At 41.3% G+C, this 13412-nt stretch overlaps 1 protein-coding gene across 1 annotated transcript in view; it reads right to left on the minus strand.

Moving 5' to 3' along the window:
- The window catches only part of LOC104463712 (AT-rich interactive domain-containing protein 1B-like), a gene marked incomplete at its 3' end in the record, with an annotated part of 38914 nt that overhangs the window by 23346 nt on the left and 2156 nt on the right, over window positions 1-13412 (minus strand). The window lies entirely within an intron of this gene.

The raw sequence follows: 13412 nt of genomic DNA on the forward strand, positions 1-13412 counted from the left end.
CCATTCAACACCGTGTCAAGCGGGGAGGTCCACGCTACCACCCTCTCATTGCACAACACCCCAACAGCCTCATGCCCCACAGCCAACCTGCCCCAGTCAGAGCAGGAGTAAGAATGAAACTTGGACCTCTCCTGGGAATCCTCTCTGCTGTTGCTCCGGTACACGCCTGCTCCTGACAGCCCCAGCAGCTTGAAGCCCACCTCAGGTTAAGCAGCAAGTATGTATTTTGCATTTAGACACCGTAGTGACAAGCACGGTATAAATATCAGCAGACAGATTTACATCCCTCATTCTCAGAAACTGCTCAGATTATTCTTTCCATTTCATTCAAATGGGAAACAAAAACCCAGGCAATAGATTTGTGCCTGCTGAGACTCATTTCCTCCTGCACAGCAGTCACCCCTCTGCAGGGGCGGGAGCGAGAATCCCGTGGCTGGTCCTGGTGCTGGGAGCCCAGCTGAAGGGGGGCAGCAGGGGCTGTGCTTTCTTTAGAGTGATGAAGGGCCCCAAGTCAGGCGTAAATGCTGGAAAGCGAATGTGTCTGCTCTGCCCCGTCCACCTCCCAGCCTCAAAGCAACTGGCTCTCAGCACTGACTCTAAACAAAGGCCAGATTGATAAAAGAACAAAAAGAAAATCTATAAAACGTGGAGTGCAACCACTGCCTAGCTATTCAGATGAGAGGCATTTGCACTAAAAAACATGACAGTGAACATTACTGGGAGCAGCTGTGACAACTGTCTCCAAGATGCAAATGCTGGACTAAAGGCAGAATTGCTCCTCCAAAAGACCAAACATGCTACTCAGCGCCCCAGGCTTCGGGATCCACAGCCCATTCACAAACTCTTAAGGCATATGACAATAATGTTCCAGCTTATGTTTTGATGTCACTCAAGAGCAGGCTGTGGAGATGGTAAGTGCCTGCATTATAGCTTTCTGCTTGACAGGAAGGATTCGGTGACTCAAGACCGTAAACAAACAGCAATTCCATGTTAACACAGGGCACCGTCACTTCCACTCTATATGCCCCAGGCGCTGCTATCGGACAGAATACTTCAAGGAGATCTAAACCATCTAAGATTTTTACAAATACTTTAAAATAATAATAATAAAGGCAGGGGTAGTCCTGCCTGTACCATACAGCTCTCCGTGGGATCCCCCCTTTAGGTGGAGGCTTGGCAAACTTTGAGAGGCATTAACAGTGCATGGGAGATCTATGTTAGGCAACGTATTTTGAATACATTTACACAAGGTCTTTTAATTTTTTACATTCACAATAACTTCAGTTATCTGGCAGAAGCCTTATCCTGCACATGCAGATGTGCAAGCACAGACAGGAAAAGTCAAAGCCTAGAACAGTGTCAGTACGACACGTTACAGAGAAATTGTTTTCATGGGCATCCTTAGGGAACACAGACTCGGGAGTTTTGCAAATCCCCTGAAACCATCAGCCTTTGTAAACATTAATGCTATTTTATTAGCTCACTTTTTAATGTTTACTTCTGGTTTTTTTCTGTATTAAACAAACTTTATAGCAAACCTTTTGATTCACAAAGGAAAACAATTTTGTAAACAAGACTAACACTACACATATTCAAACAAGTAATTAACTTGTAAGGGAAGTGTCCATTATGCTAATTATCAATGGGTGCCACGAATTATCCTGGTGCTGGACATGAAACTATCGCACCTGAGTGTTTTCAGTTGAACTGCCATTTTATCCTTGTATGTGATTTGAAAGGTAAAAGCAGGTTAAGCACTCAAATATCTTTGAAGACTTGAACTGAACTCTTAATTTGGCCATCTAGCTTCTATTGATTGGGAGCTGATGACAGGACTTTAAAAACCTTTGAAGATCCTGTCTGCCATGCTTTTTAAGTTCCTTTGTCATGAAAAGAAATGACCTTAAAGATTTTCCATTTCTCTCCTTTAAATGATATTAATCCTCCTCTCTTTCAACCAGTATTGTAGTTGGGATTCTTGGAAGACCTTTAAATAATACATGAACAGACTTCTGTATTTTATTAGGGAAGGAAAACTTCTACAACAGAAAAGCAACCTCTTTTCTTTTTGAACATAAACTCTACAGCTATTTAAGAGGGGAAAAAAAAAAATTTTTTTTGACTGACTACTGCCTCCTTTGACCCAGCAATACACAGATGGAAGTTGAAAACAGGGATGACCTTTTCCCATGTTTTGTATAGTATGGTTGACACAACGGTGACATACTCCACCTGCCAAAACTTACACACAGTGAATACTAGGGATGCTTCACAATATTTTTGTTATGCAAAATCACAGCAAATACAATAATGCATGTTAAAGGGACAGACGCTGCCACACTAGCTCTTTCACCCAGATTTAACAGAGGAGCAAAATGGTATTCAAATTTATATAACTATCTTTTAAAATTAGTTGTTATAACTACCAAAACCAGCAGCCTACATCATATGTCTGCTATTTGGAAAAAAAAAAAAAAAAGAAAAAAAAAGAAAAAAAAAGGTAAAATCAGTTGAAGAGGTGGGAGAATTTACAAATGCTTAATGCACAGCTCTAAGCTGGTTTTCTACTTTTAAAACTATGTTAGAAATGCTTTTAAGCATTTTGCATGAGACTTTGAAAATCCATGCTTGAAACAGAGTCAGGAGACACTGCACTGCAGCTTTGGAAAAGATGGATTGAGAAAAGTACTAAATGGCAACTGCATTATGACTGCAGCCATGAAACCTGCAGTTAAAGTCTACAAAGTAAATTCCTTAGAGCCAACATAGCAAGAAGAAGCAGACCTTTGATATCCTGCTGAGGAGGGGTCCTTACGATGAATTATGGCCCAAATCAGTAACGTTTTGAAACATGCTACAGGCTCTCTGCTCCCATCACTGTAATGACACTGGAGGATGCTCAGCAGCAGTACCCTCTACCAGTTGGACAATACCTCACAGAATTGTGCCTGAACAATTGAATCAAGAAAGCACTTCAGTGATAACAGGTTCCCCCTGTGAAATTACTAGTTAAGGAGGGAAGGAGGAATATCAGCATAGGAATTTTAAGATGCGTGAGGAACTGGAAAACAGGGAGGCAGGGGACTGATCACAGACCATGTTGAAAGGGAAACATTCAGCTGGAGGAAAGTTAGAAATTAAAGATCTTGAGAGTTGTCTTTGGGACAATTCTCAGTCTAATTTAGGAATTAAGAGCTAGGACTGGATTAATGACATTGGATGATTACAATGTAGGGAAGCTTAGTCAATACAGAAGATGAAGTGTTCAAGGCCAGGTTGGACGAGGCTTTGAGCAACCTGGAGAGTGTTCCTGCCCGTAGCAGGGGGGTTGCAACTCGATGGTCTTTAACACCCTTTCCAACCCAAACCATTCTAAGATTCTATGATCCAAATACTACCTAAGAAACTGGACCACCTTTTGGGCTGGAGTAACAGATGATGCAAAAACATATGCTTACAGACCAGAAATAGGCCTTTTCTAACTGAAGTGCTGTAGGGTTATCAGTAAGAAACGGGTGAAGAAAAGGAAAGAATATCTGACCATATTTCTTGACCTACAAATGGTTATGAACTACAAATGGTTCTAATTAACCATTTAATGTCACCCTGAATCAAACAAATGTATTATTAGGATGAATTAGGAGAATTATTTCCAGTAGAGGTAAGGAAACATAACGCCACTGCTGATGTGTCACTGGTGAGCCTTCACACAGACAAAGCCAGAAAGCCCAATGCCAGCTGGAATGGGAACCAGGAACAGCTACCAGCATGACGTGACAGGAGGCTGAAAGAGTATTATTTAGCATGGTAAAAACTAAAGCTGTGATTTTGTGACTTCTTTTTAAAAATATATTTGCAGTTAAATATCAGGGAGGAAAAAGAGCATGATGTTTAAGAGGATAATCAAAACATTACTGGAATTTGAAACAACTTCCTTTTAGGAATAATGAGGTCCAGGAAGCCTAGCGATTAAGATGAAATCTGATAAAATAATGGGATTATTTCACACAGTCGATGTGACAGTAAAGGCTCACAGACCGGAAGGGACATTCTGGGTCTCGGATCCCTGCATCAGAAATGAAAGATCATAAATAGGTTTCAATACAGGACTGTTTTAAATGAGCTTTTCAGGAAATTGGAAGTGAGGTGCAAATGACCTCAAAGGAAAGACATTTTTCTATGGGTAGCATAAAGGGAAAGTAGTAATGTGGTTTGTGTTATCTTTTTCATCTTACAAAACCTATGACCCCCTTAAGAAGAAAGATTATTTTCTTCCTTAATTTATGCATTGTAAATAAGCTTCCTGTTATATCAACAGTATTTTTAAAATTACTTATTCATCTGAGTAAAAAGCAAGGGTTGCCTGCATATCCCCCCAAATTAAGATGCCCCAAACATTAAAACCTTCCTTGTATCCACACAGTAACCTGAGCACAGATGCTTTAAAAGGCCAGCAACACACGGGCCCTTTCAGATAGAGCAGCCGTGGCCCTGCTGAGCCACTCGGGGGGGTTTATGCAGAGTTAAGCATGCTCAAACCAAGCCTTCTGGCTCTGCTCAGCACCACGCTGCAGCTAGTAAACCCTTGCTAGCAACTGCAATGCTGGTAATCCACTGCTGTCTGCTCACTAAGGTGACTTCCACCTCTCCAACCTGGGAGCTCGGGACCAAGCCCGGAGCCCTCCTGCCTTGGGATGCTTTCGGTGGCTGGCTGTACAGCTTGCTGAAGGCAAGCTCGCAAGCAGCTGATTTGTTCCACCACAGTGATGCAAAGTGTCTGAAAACATGAAGATTATCAACTTAAGCCAGACTTATGGATGCTCCACATTAAAAAAGTTATTAAGATTGTTGTTGGGCCTGGCCCTGATTTTCCATATTACCTCTTAGAACAAATGCATCATACTTCAAAGACATGAGATTCTCTAACATACACCAGTATCACTCACAATCCACGTAAAATCAACAAACAGTAAAAAAATACTTCTCGTGAAAGTATATAGTTCCCAGACTAATCCTTGAAAGACACACTCCATCTTCTTTTCTATATTTATGTTACATTTACCATACCAAGGACTGGGTTGTGAGCAAGTTCCAGAGACGTCACTGTAACCTAAGTGCTAAATTGCTCTCAAATCTCCATTAAAAAATGCAACATTGAGCTAAGGTGGCTTGCCAAACCCTAGCTCTGACTTTTCTCTGCACACATGCAACAGCATAAACATCTTAATTTCATGACCAGAAGCTACTTGTTTGACATGATATAACATTTAATTCAAAGCAAAGTTGACACTGACAGGATGACGTAGCTATTCAATGTTTTGTTTCATCCTCATTATTCAGCATGTAGTCCCAAGGTATTACTTACGGAACACCATCCAAATGTCATCCTCACTACAGAATAATTCATTATATCACAGACTTTAAAAAAAGAAAGAATTAAGTAGCTGAAACTGGGTTCTGCCAAATTAGACATCCAAGTTTTATTCCCAGGTTGTGTAACCTCTGAGTAAGGTATGAAGACTTTTAACAAATACTCAGAAGTCTAAAGTGAAATAATTGTTAGTACTGCCTAAACTGACAACGGGCTGAGTGGCAAGGGACAGGAAAGCAAATATATTGCCCCCCAAGGCCAAAGCTCACTTTGCTCAGGAGGGGAAGGGAGAGCAGCAGCAGCTGCAAGAGGGTCTGCTTCATCCACGTCCCATCCAGAAGTCACCTCTGCGTTCGGACTGAAGTGAAGCACCACGGCATTTTTTCCTTAAAAGCCCAAAGCTTGCTTTAAGCTGTCAATGGAAATCTTCAAAAGGCTGCGCCTCACCCGAATAATGAATGGATTTCCAGTAGGCCACAGCAAACACCTCTCTGCCTGAGGACTATTCCTTTCCAACAAATTTCAAAATCCTGCTGCAAACCAGGAAGGCACTAGAGCTCCTCAAAATTGAGGATGCATCATTTATTTATTTATCTAAGCAAAGGCATAAGTCGGTCTAAAATCTAGCGATCACTGCTTCTCTATCCTCAATAACACCCACCCCAGACCTTCTCATACAGTTATGAGAAGTTTAATCTTGCGGGATCAAATTATTTCTGCTCTCACCTCTGCCTAACTCCACGTTCATATAATGCACTATTTCCATTAAGCTTGGGAGAGTTCCCAGCTCAGGGTATTTCTGCTGGAGGCCAATCCAGAATGGCGCAGCCCAGGATAGCAACCAGTTAAATCTTTTTTAATCCCCGCATTCAGAAATGGTGGCTCACAGCGGCTGGCATGCACGAACTGAATAGAGCAGGCAAGCTCGTATTTCTCTCACCAGGCCAAATTAATAAAAACAAAACCTGATTTCTCCTTCTCATTTTCCTATTCTTCCCGCTCCCCAATATTTTTCCTCTTTCAAACAATTTTTTCTGGGTTTTTTTTTGTTTGAGGAGCTTAATGTTTGGCTGCCTTCTGAAGCAATGGGTACAGTGACAAATGAAAGGCCGTATTCATCGCCTAATTCAGAATAGGGAAAAATGACTGCTGTGCATTTAAGATTCTAACAACCTTGCAATTTTGTATAGCCGTTTTCCCCAACCCGTTCTTTTGAAGAAATCTGCTTTTTTATTCTGTTAATAACTAACCACAGTTGCAGCAGCATGGATCCGATTAGCAGTTCTTACGCTACAAAGGAAGGGAGAGGGAGGGAGGGCTGTGAACAGGGTTGCCAATTTGTCCACCTGGGTCCCCAGGAGAAAGATTAGATGAGGCGCTTGCTCCTTTCTTCCTCTCTCGCTCGCTGCTCTGCACTAGGCAGACCTCTTCAAAGCTCAGCCACTGACTTCATTTTTTTTCCCCCTCTAAAGTCTCATTTAACTACCCCTCCACATGTTTTGCACTCTGTGTCATTACGTCCCTCCAAAGCAATGGCATGAATTGGGATGAGAGGGGTTGGGAGCGGCTGCGGCGGCAGCTTGCCCAGCGCTTTCTCTCACACCTCTACAGGCCCTCTGAATTGCTTTCAGATTTCGTAAATTATATTTTCTTAGATTTGTGCAAACTGTAAGAAAAAAGTGTCTATGTTCTTTAGGGAATGATCCAAACCCTGTAATCATACACTATTTTTTTTACTTTGTCCTTTTAAAGCCTTTCATAAAAAAGATAGTTGTGCTTGCATTTAGACTGAAGTAGAAGACTGCCAAAGGGTTGCATGGATTTAGTCACTCATAATTACCTGGGACATGACATTACACGTTTGTTAGTGCAAAAAGCATATGCTTCATCTGGAGGAAAAAACATTCTCAATTTCTTTATAAAATGTCAATTAATCAGAATATAAAATTGTAATTGATGCAAGTGCTAAATATCTAATAGCTCTTAACAAAGAACAGGTTAGTATTTCTTCCTTACATTTGGCTCATTTCTTCCTTCCAGAAATGAAACTTACCCAGCCACACACCTGAAACTTAAAACTTCAGAATTCCACTTAGGGAGTTAATCCAAATTCCAAAAGGAAGAATTCTTCATTATCAACGCTCATTCTCTAGACTGCGTTTATAACTATGAGGAGAATTTTTCTCTAAGCTGTTCTTCATTGTGTCTACTATTTTTAAAAGCCTGAGAAGCACAACAAATGTAGCAGACATACACTTCTAGCATTTGCCACCTAATAAAAACCTTAACTCCTAATTTTAAAATTGCCAAATTCTAACAAAACCTTATATCAACTTTAATTTATAATACTTGCAGTGTGAAACATGCAAGATACCAAAGAAAGGGTAAATGTGAACTGAAATTGCTGTTTCTTATCCATATGTCTTTTCCCTTGATCCAGCTGCACATAAGAATTGCTCAGAATAAATATCCATCAACAGGCAGTACTAACCCAAAAGACCAGCAGCAATGGAGTTTCACTCCTCCCTACTCCTCGTGACTCTCTCAAGCTGAGGCAAGCAGGTGGAAATCAGAGCAGAGCTGATATGTGGCAATGAACTGGTGATTAACAGGAATTTTAATATCAAAATGTTATGCGCTCTCATTAATACCATCCTCAAAAGGAATAAACTCTTAGATAATCTAGTTTTTCTTGTTGCATTATACTGCATGTTACACATCCCCAGTCTCAACAATTCTCAGGGACGGGGGAGAAAAGGGCAAGTTGAATGCATAAAGGATAAAAGCACCTTGAGGCAAACCTGCTTCCAAAAACCATTTGGTGGGTCTGATCTTCCTGAAGACAAGATCTATCATGCCATATTTCATCTCGCCTGACAAAGATAAGCTCCCAAGACCAGTGCAGAAGTAAAGCAATTCTTTATGTATTTTTAATCAACCGAGAACTTTCATCCAGCGAGCTCCCTCCACAAGGTCACACACACGATGCGTGGCCACATGCCTCTCACGCAGTTCGCAAACACCAACTTGTATGTCAGCTTCTGTTTGGAAGGGGGAGTATCAATGTTAGCAACCCCTGGTTGTATCATTTATAAACATGCAGATGTGGATTATTAAAGATTAATGCATTTTGGGATTGGTGTCGGCATTTCACGCCGAAACCAATTCTGTTCTTCATTAGTCAACGACAAGCCACATCACCCTGTTGTGGAAGAGAAATCAAAGGTGCAAGCGTGAATTGAGAATAAGTGATGAAACTGATTACTAAGAAACTTAAAGGCTGTAATCAATCAACACATCACAATAATTCGAGTCCACTGTTATCTGGAGATGGGGAACAAACAGCAAAGCTTGCTGTCAAAGTGAGTTGTTCTTTTGCATTTGCTTTCTAAAATCCCACTTTGCAATTTGACTTCCTTATCTAGCTACAGAGCAACGCTGTCAAAGGGCCCTTCGCATCTTTCAAGCCACAGCTCAATTGGCATGAATTCTGTCCCCAAGGAGGAGAGAGAATATCTTGCTTTATATTAATTTTTTAAAAAAATTATTAGCTGAAGGTAGTGGAAATGTTCTTTTTTTGAGGCTAAATGGCTATTTTCTAGCTGGCCCAGAATTAATTCAAGCCATCTTTGCAGTTGTTCTGGTTCCTTCTGAAGAGGGACGCACCACGTATGTGTCTAGTCAAGTCTGACACTAACTATGAAGCATGAAGGCTGCTTTAAATATCTCTAATGGCAGTGATACATGGTCCACGGAAAAACTGAAAACTACAACAGCCTATCCCATCACAGAAACCAAACCACTTACAACATTTAAGCTTTATTTTACCTAGGTGTAACAACCATTTGTCAACAACAACAAAAACATACTGATGGAAATGTGAGAGATTTTTCCCATTTGCTCATCAATCACTGCTTAGTACTGCGAAGGATGAGGGAGTGAAAGACAACCTTTTCATTTATGATAATATGCAAATTAATGCCCTATTTGGCAACACAAAGGAGGAAAGAGGATCTATGTTTGTGTAGCTGAATAACGACAGAATAGAAAACTCTAAATGTTCAAAACCAAATACACACTATACTAAATTTCTTGAGCAAAACGTAAGTGGGTTGAGCAAAAAAGTTAGAAAGAAACGTAGAAGTTAATGATTCAATGTAATCAATAATTGTCCAATCATTGCCCTAAAGTATACATCTAAAACTAACAACAAACATACCTGCCAAATCTTGGTGGCTGTGGCCAAGTGTACTTGAATTTTGTTACATGAACTAGAACACATGCATAATTACACACAGATTTTAATTGGATTTCAACAGCTGCCGTACTCTAGGTGGATTTGTACCCGCACAACGCACCTACCGATGACTCAGAGAGCTACAAAGCAGCGGCCTGCCGTATGCGGGCTGCCCTGCCGTGTGGGCCAAAAACAGGCCTGGAGGGAATCAACAAAGAGGACAAAGCAGGTCTGGGGCAGGGCACAGCTATGGGGATGTGAGTGCTACTGACCTGGCCTTCTGGGGGCTGTTTACATGAAGCCTTTGGAGGGTGTTGGACGACCCTCAGTACCGTGCTCCTCGGACCCCATGGGGTGTTCAGCCCACGGGGCAGAAATGTTCGTCACTGGCTTACACAGCAATTAAACACCAAAACTGAAATGTGTGACCATAAAATATAAACACTGACAAACCAGGTACCGAGCAACTGAAAACACTTAAAACCAAAAACTATCCCTAAAAAATAACCACCCAGGGCATGTTGGTTTTGGTCATTTATGGTTTTTCTATCTGACAGTTAACTTAGAGTTGATGAAAAACAGCAGGTTGATGGTGCTGGAATATGAAACCCTCTGTCGTCAGGAAAACCTAACAGGAGGAACTCGGACAGCGTGTCTCTGTCTCATTTCATCCCCTGCACCTGTTCTGGGAAGACCACCTCTGCAGAGGACACCTCCCTGATTTCTCTAGCCAGACGGCGAGTATGATATGGTTTTGATCATGCCTTTTATAGCACTGGCTCTCCTCAAGAAACTCGACTGAGACGATTTAGTTATTTCACAAAGCCTTGAGACAACAGATTATTCATCAGTTGTGAACTGGGCTGAATTCTAACAGGTAGCACAGGTTAGATGCTACCTATGCTAGAAGCAATGCCTTGAGCTAGAGCGCCTTACAATTTCCTTATTTTTCCTCTTGGTAAAAAGCAGAAAATCTCTAAATGTTGTTCAAACCCTTCAAAAGAAAGGTTTTAAACTACTCCTATGTGAAACATTTGCATATTTCATTTGTAAGCATTCTAGATTTGCAAAACTGCTGAATAGATGTTTTGTGCACTAGCAGTGATTAAGAACATAGCTATGTCAATGGCATTTTCTGTTTAGTTTTTTTGTGGTCCGGATGCCAATGAACAGCATGCATCTTCCTTGCAACAAGCTGTTGCAAGATTTTTGCCTCTGGAGAAGCCAAGGGGGAAATATTGCTAGATGTGTTAAAATAACCTTTCTAAACAGGGGATCATATACACTATGCAAGAATATAATTCCCTCTCTTGTTTTGCCATTATTTTAGGGTATCTGTAAAACTTTAACAAAAAATACAGTATTACAAATTCACTTTCATATGGTAGCCTTCTCTCCCTCAAATGATATTTGAAAAGAGTCCATGCCATATAACAAACCAGTAGTGGTGGTCAATGGAGTAAGCATGTGGAATAGCTCAATCTCAAGCAAAAGATTTTTCCAAATTCTTGTTTAAAACAAGATCTATCCGATCAGCTTGTCTTATTGCAGCCACTTCTGGACATTGAAAATAAACTTGTTTGTTCAGCAAGTAAATGTAACATATTGAAAGTGCAAGTCAAAATTCTGATCTATGTGAAAACAATAATTTTGCTATTCACTATTAGTATAGCGTACCCTTCTCTTCTATACAGATACAAATTGGTGCAGAGGTTTGAAAATAACAGAATCTATTAACTTGTACAAAATCTGCTTGTCCATCATGGGCTAAGGGATTCCTGGCCTATCAGCAGTCTTCCACAGAACTCTTAATATTAAAAATTTTTGCTGCTTACACCGCAAGGGAGAAAGAGCTGACAAAAGCGTTTGGCCAGTGAGATCAAAATGGGCGAGGGGAGGGAGAAAGGGGAGTTCAGCTTATTTACATTTTTGCTTTGTTAGTAAACTGGGAGGGTTGGAGCAAGAGGGAAAGCAAAAAAAAAAAAAAAAAAAAGAGAGAGAGAGAGAAAAGTGAAATTAACAGCCACTAAATCTTCTGGCAACAGCACTGCATTTTGATGATGTGCTGTGTCAGCTTCCACTAATGGTTTAGGGTTGAATCAGGCACAGTTCAAGACCCAAAGCAGTGCAAGGTGTCACATCTCATTTTTTGGAAGAACACGTACCCTAATTATTAAGATGGCTACAAAATAAAGAGATCAGGATTTAGAGCAAAGCAGAATAATGATCTACTTAATGGGAAATCAGAATGCCATTTTGAATCCCTAAAAATCATAAAAGAGCAGGACTTCAGCCCTGTAATGAATGTACAACTGAACGAGTGTTACCATTTTGAGAGAAAACTATTTTTCTCAACAAACCCCGTCAAAGTTGCTTTTTCTGCTCTTAGGGGTTAATCTCCCTGGTCTATTCTAGCAATGCAAATGGAAACAAAGGCTGTATATGTGTGTGCCACTTACCACACAAAATATCCATCCAGTATTTCAGAGAGCACAGGAAGGAAATGCCCACTGAGCCAGGGACATGCCAATGTCAGTGCTGCCTGTGCCAGTCTGTTCCTGTGAAATTCGCGGCGTGCGGCTGAAAGCAATGCGAAATGGCAGGCTTGCGGTGGGGTGGGGAGACAGCTTAAACAGGCAGTGGAAGAGAATCAGCCATTTGGGAGGTTTAACAGGGGGCTGTTTGTTTGTCTGCCCTTTTGATGTTAAATTAGTCTTCAATTTTGTTGCAAGGAAGGAGGCACTGGGAAAAGGATGCTTCTCTTCCAGTAAACCCTGGGAAAGCAACACCTTTATTTTAACGGCCTTCCCACCAAGAACCCCCTGCAACATTTTGGCTTTCCCTAGCCATAGCTATCAGCAACACAACAGCTGCTCATTTTACAATGACTTGCTGGAGAGAGAATGATTGAAAGAGCCAATCTATGTCACATGGAGAAGCTGTGGCACAACATTGCAGGAGGTAATAGGAGAGGAATGAGGTCAGAACAAACAAGGGTAGGGTGAGAACGGAGAGGAAAATAGCACCGAACAAAATTATTAAAGGCGAGACACTGTACTACATAATCTACGTTTAAAAACAGCCGCAACCTGAATGCTGAAAATAGCCACAGAAAAGCAAACAAGCTCTGTATTACTTTTTCACAGGGTCTCGTGAATATGGCTGATGAAAAAAGCTACCAGAGTCCTAGTAATAAAGCACAGCAGTGGGAACACACATAGGTGAAAGCACAGGCTAATTCATACGGCTTGAAAGTCCCAGCACCCGGCGGTGTCCCACTAGTCGCAGGGTTTTAAATAGCAGCCTTGCTTGTGTCATTTTGTAGCTTAAGAAACACAGCAGCAGCAGCAGCAGCAGCAGCAATGCTACTGCAGCTGCCTGGCTCCCCTCCGGAGAACGTCGCATTAGCTCACGCCTGGGAGTTCACCTTTAGCAAAAGAGCTGCAGAGACCAGGAGCTCGCCCACGCCGGGGAAACAGCAGCAGGTGATTCTGATTTAGTACCATTCATGAAAATCCTTGCTGAGGAATTGTTGTTCTCGTTCTAGACCAGAAAACCACCGTGCAAAATGGTGTCACGGTTTGTATGAAGAGGCAACACTAATCACTATGCCAGTCACAAAAATAAGCTTTGGGGCTCACATGAAGTGAGGAAGCTACTCTGACCCTGACCTTTGGGCCCACACCCCTTCTATTTTTACCCCCCAGGGATCAACGGGTTTTATGAAAGTTATTACTTTCCCCTGCACACTGTCCTTATCTGTCATGGCTACAGTAAAGCTATTTTCAACGTCACAGTGTTCTT

Source organism: Pterocles gutturalis, unplaced genomic scaffold (assembly GCF_000699245.1).
Source record: "Pterocles gutturalis isolate BGI_N339 unplaced genomic scaffold, ASM69924v1 scaffold14683, whole genome shotgun sequence".
Taxonomy (NCBI): Eukaryota; Metazoa; Chordata; class Aves; order Pterocliformes; family Pteroclidae; genus Pterocles; species Pterocles gutturalis.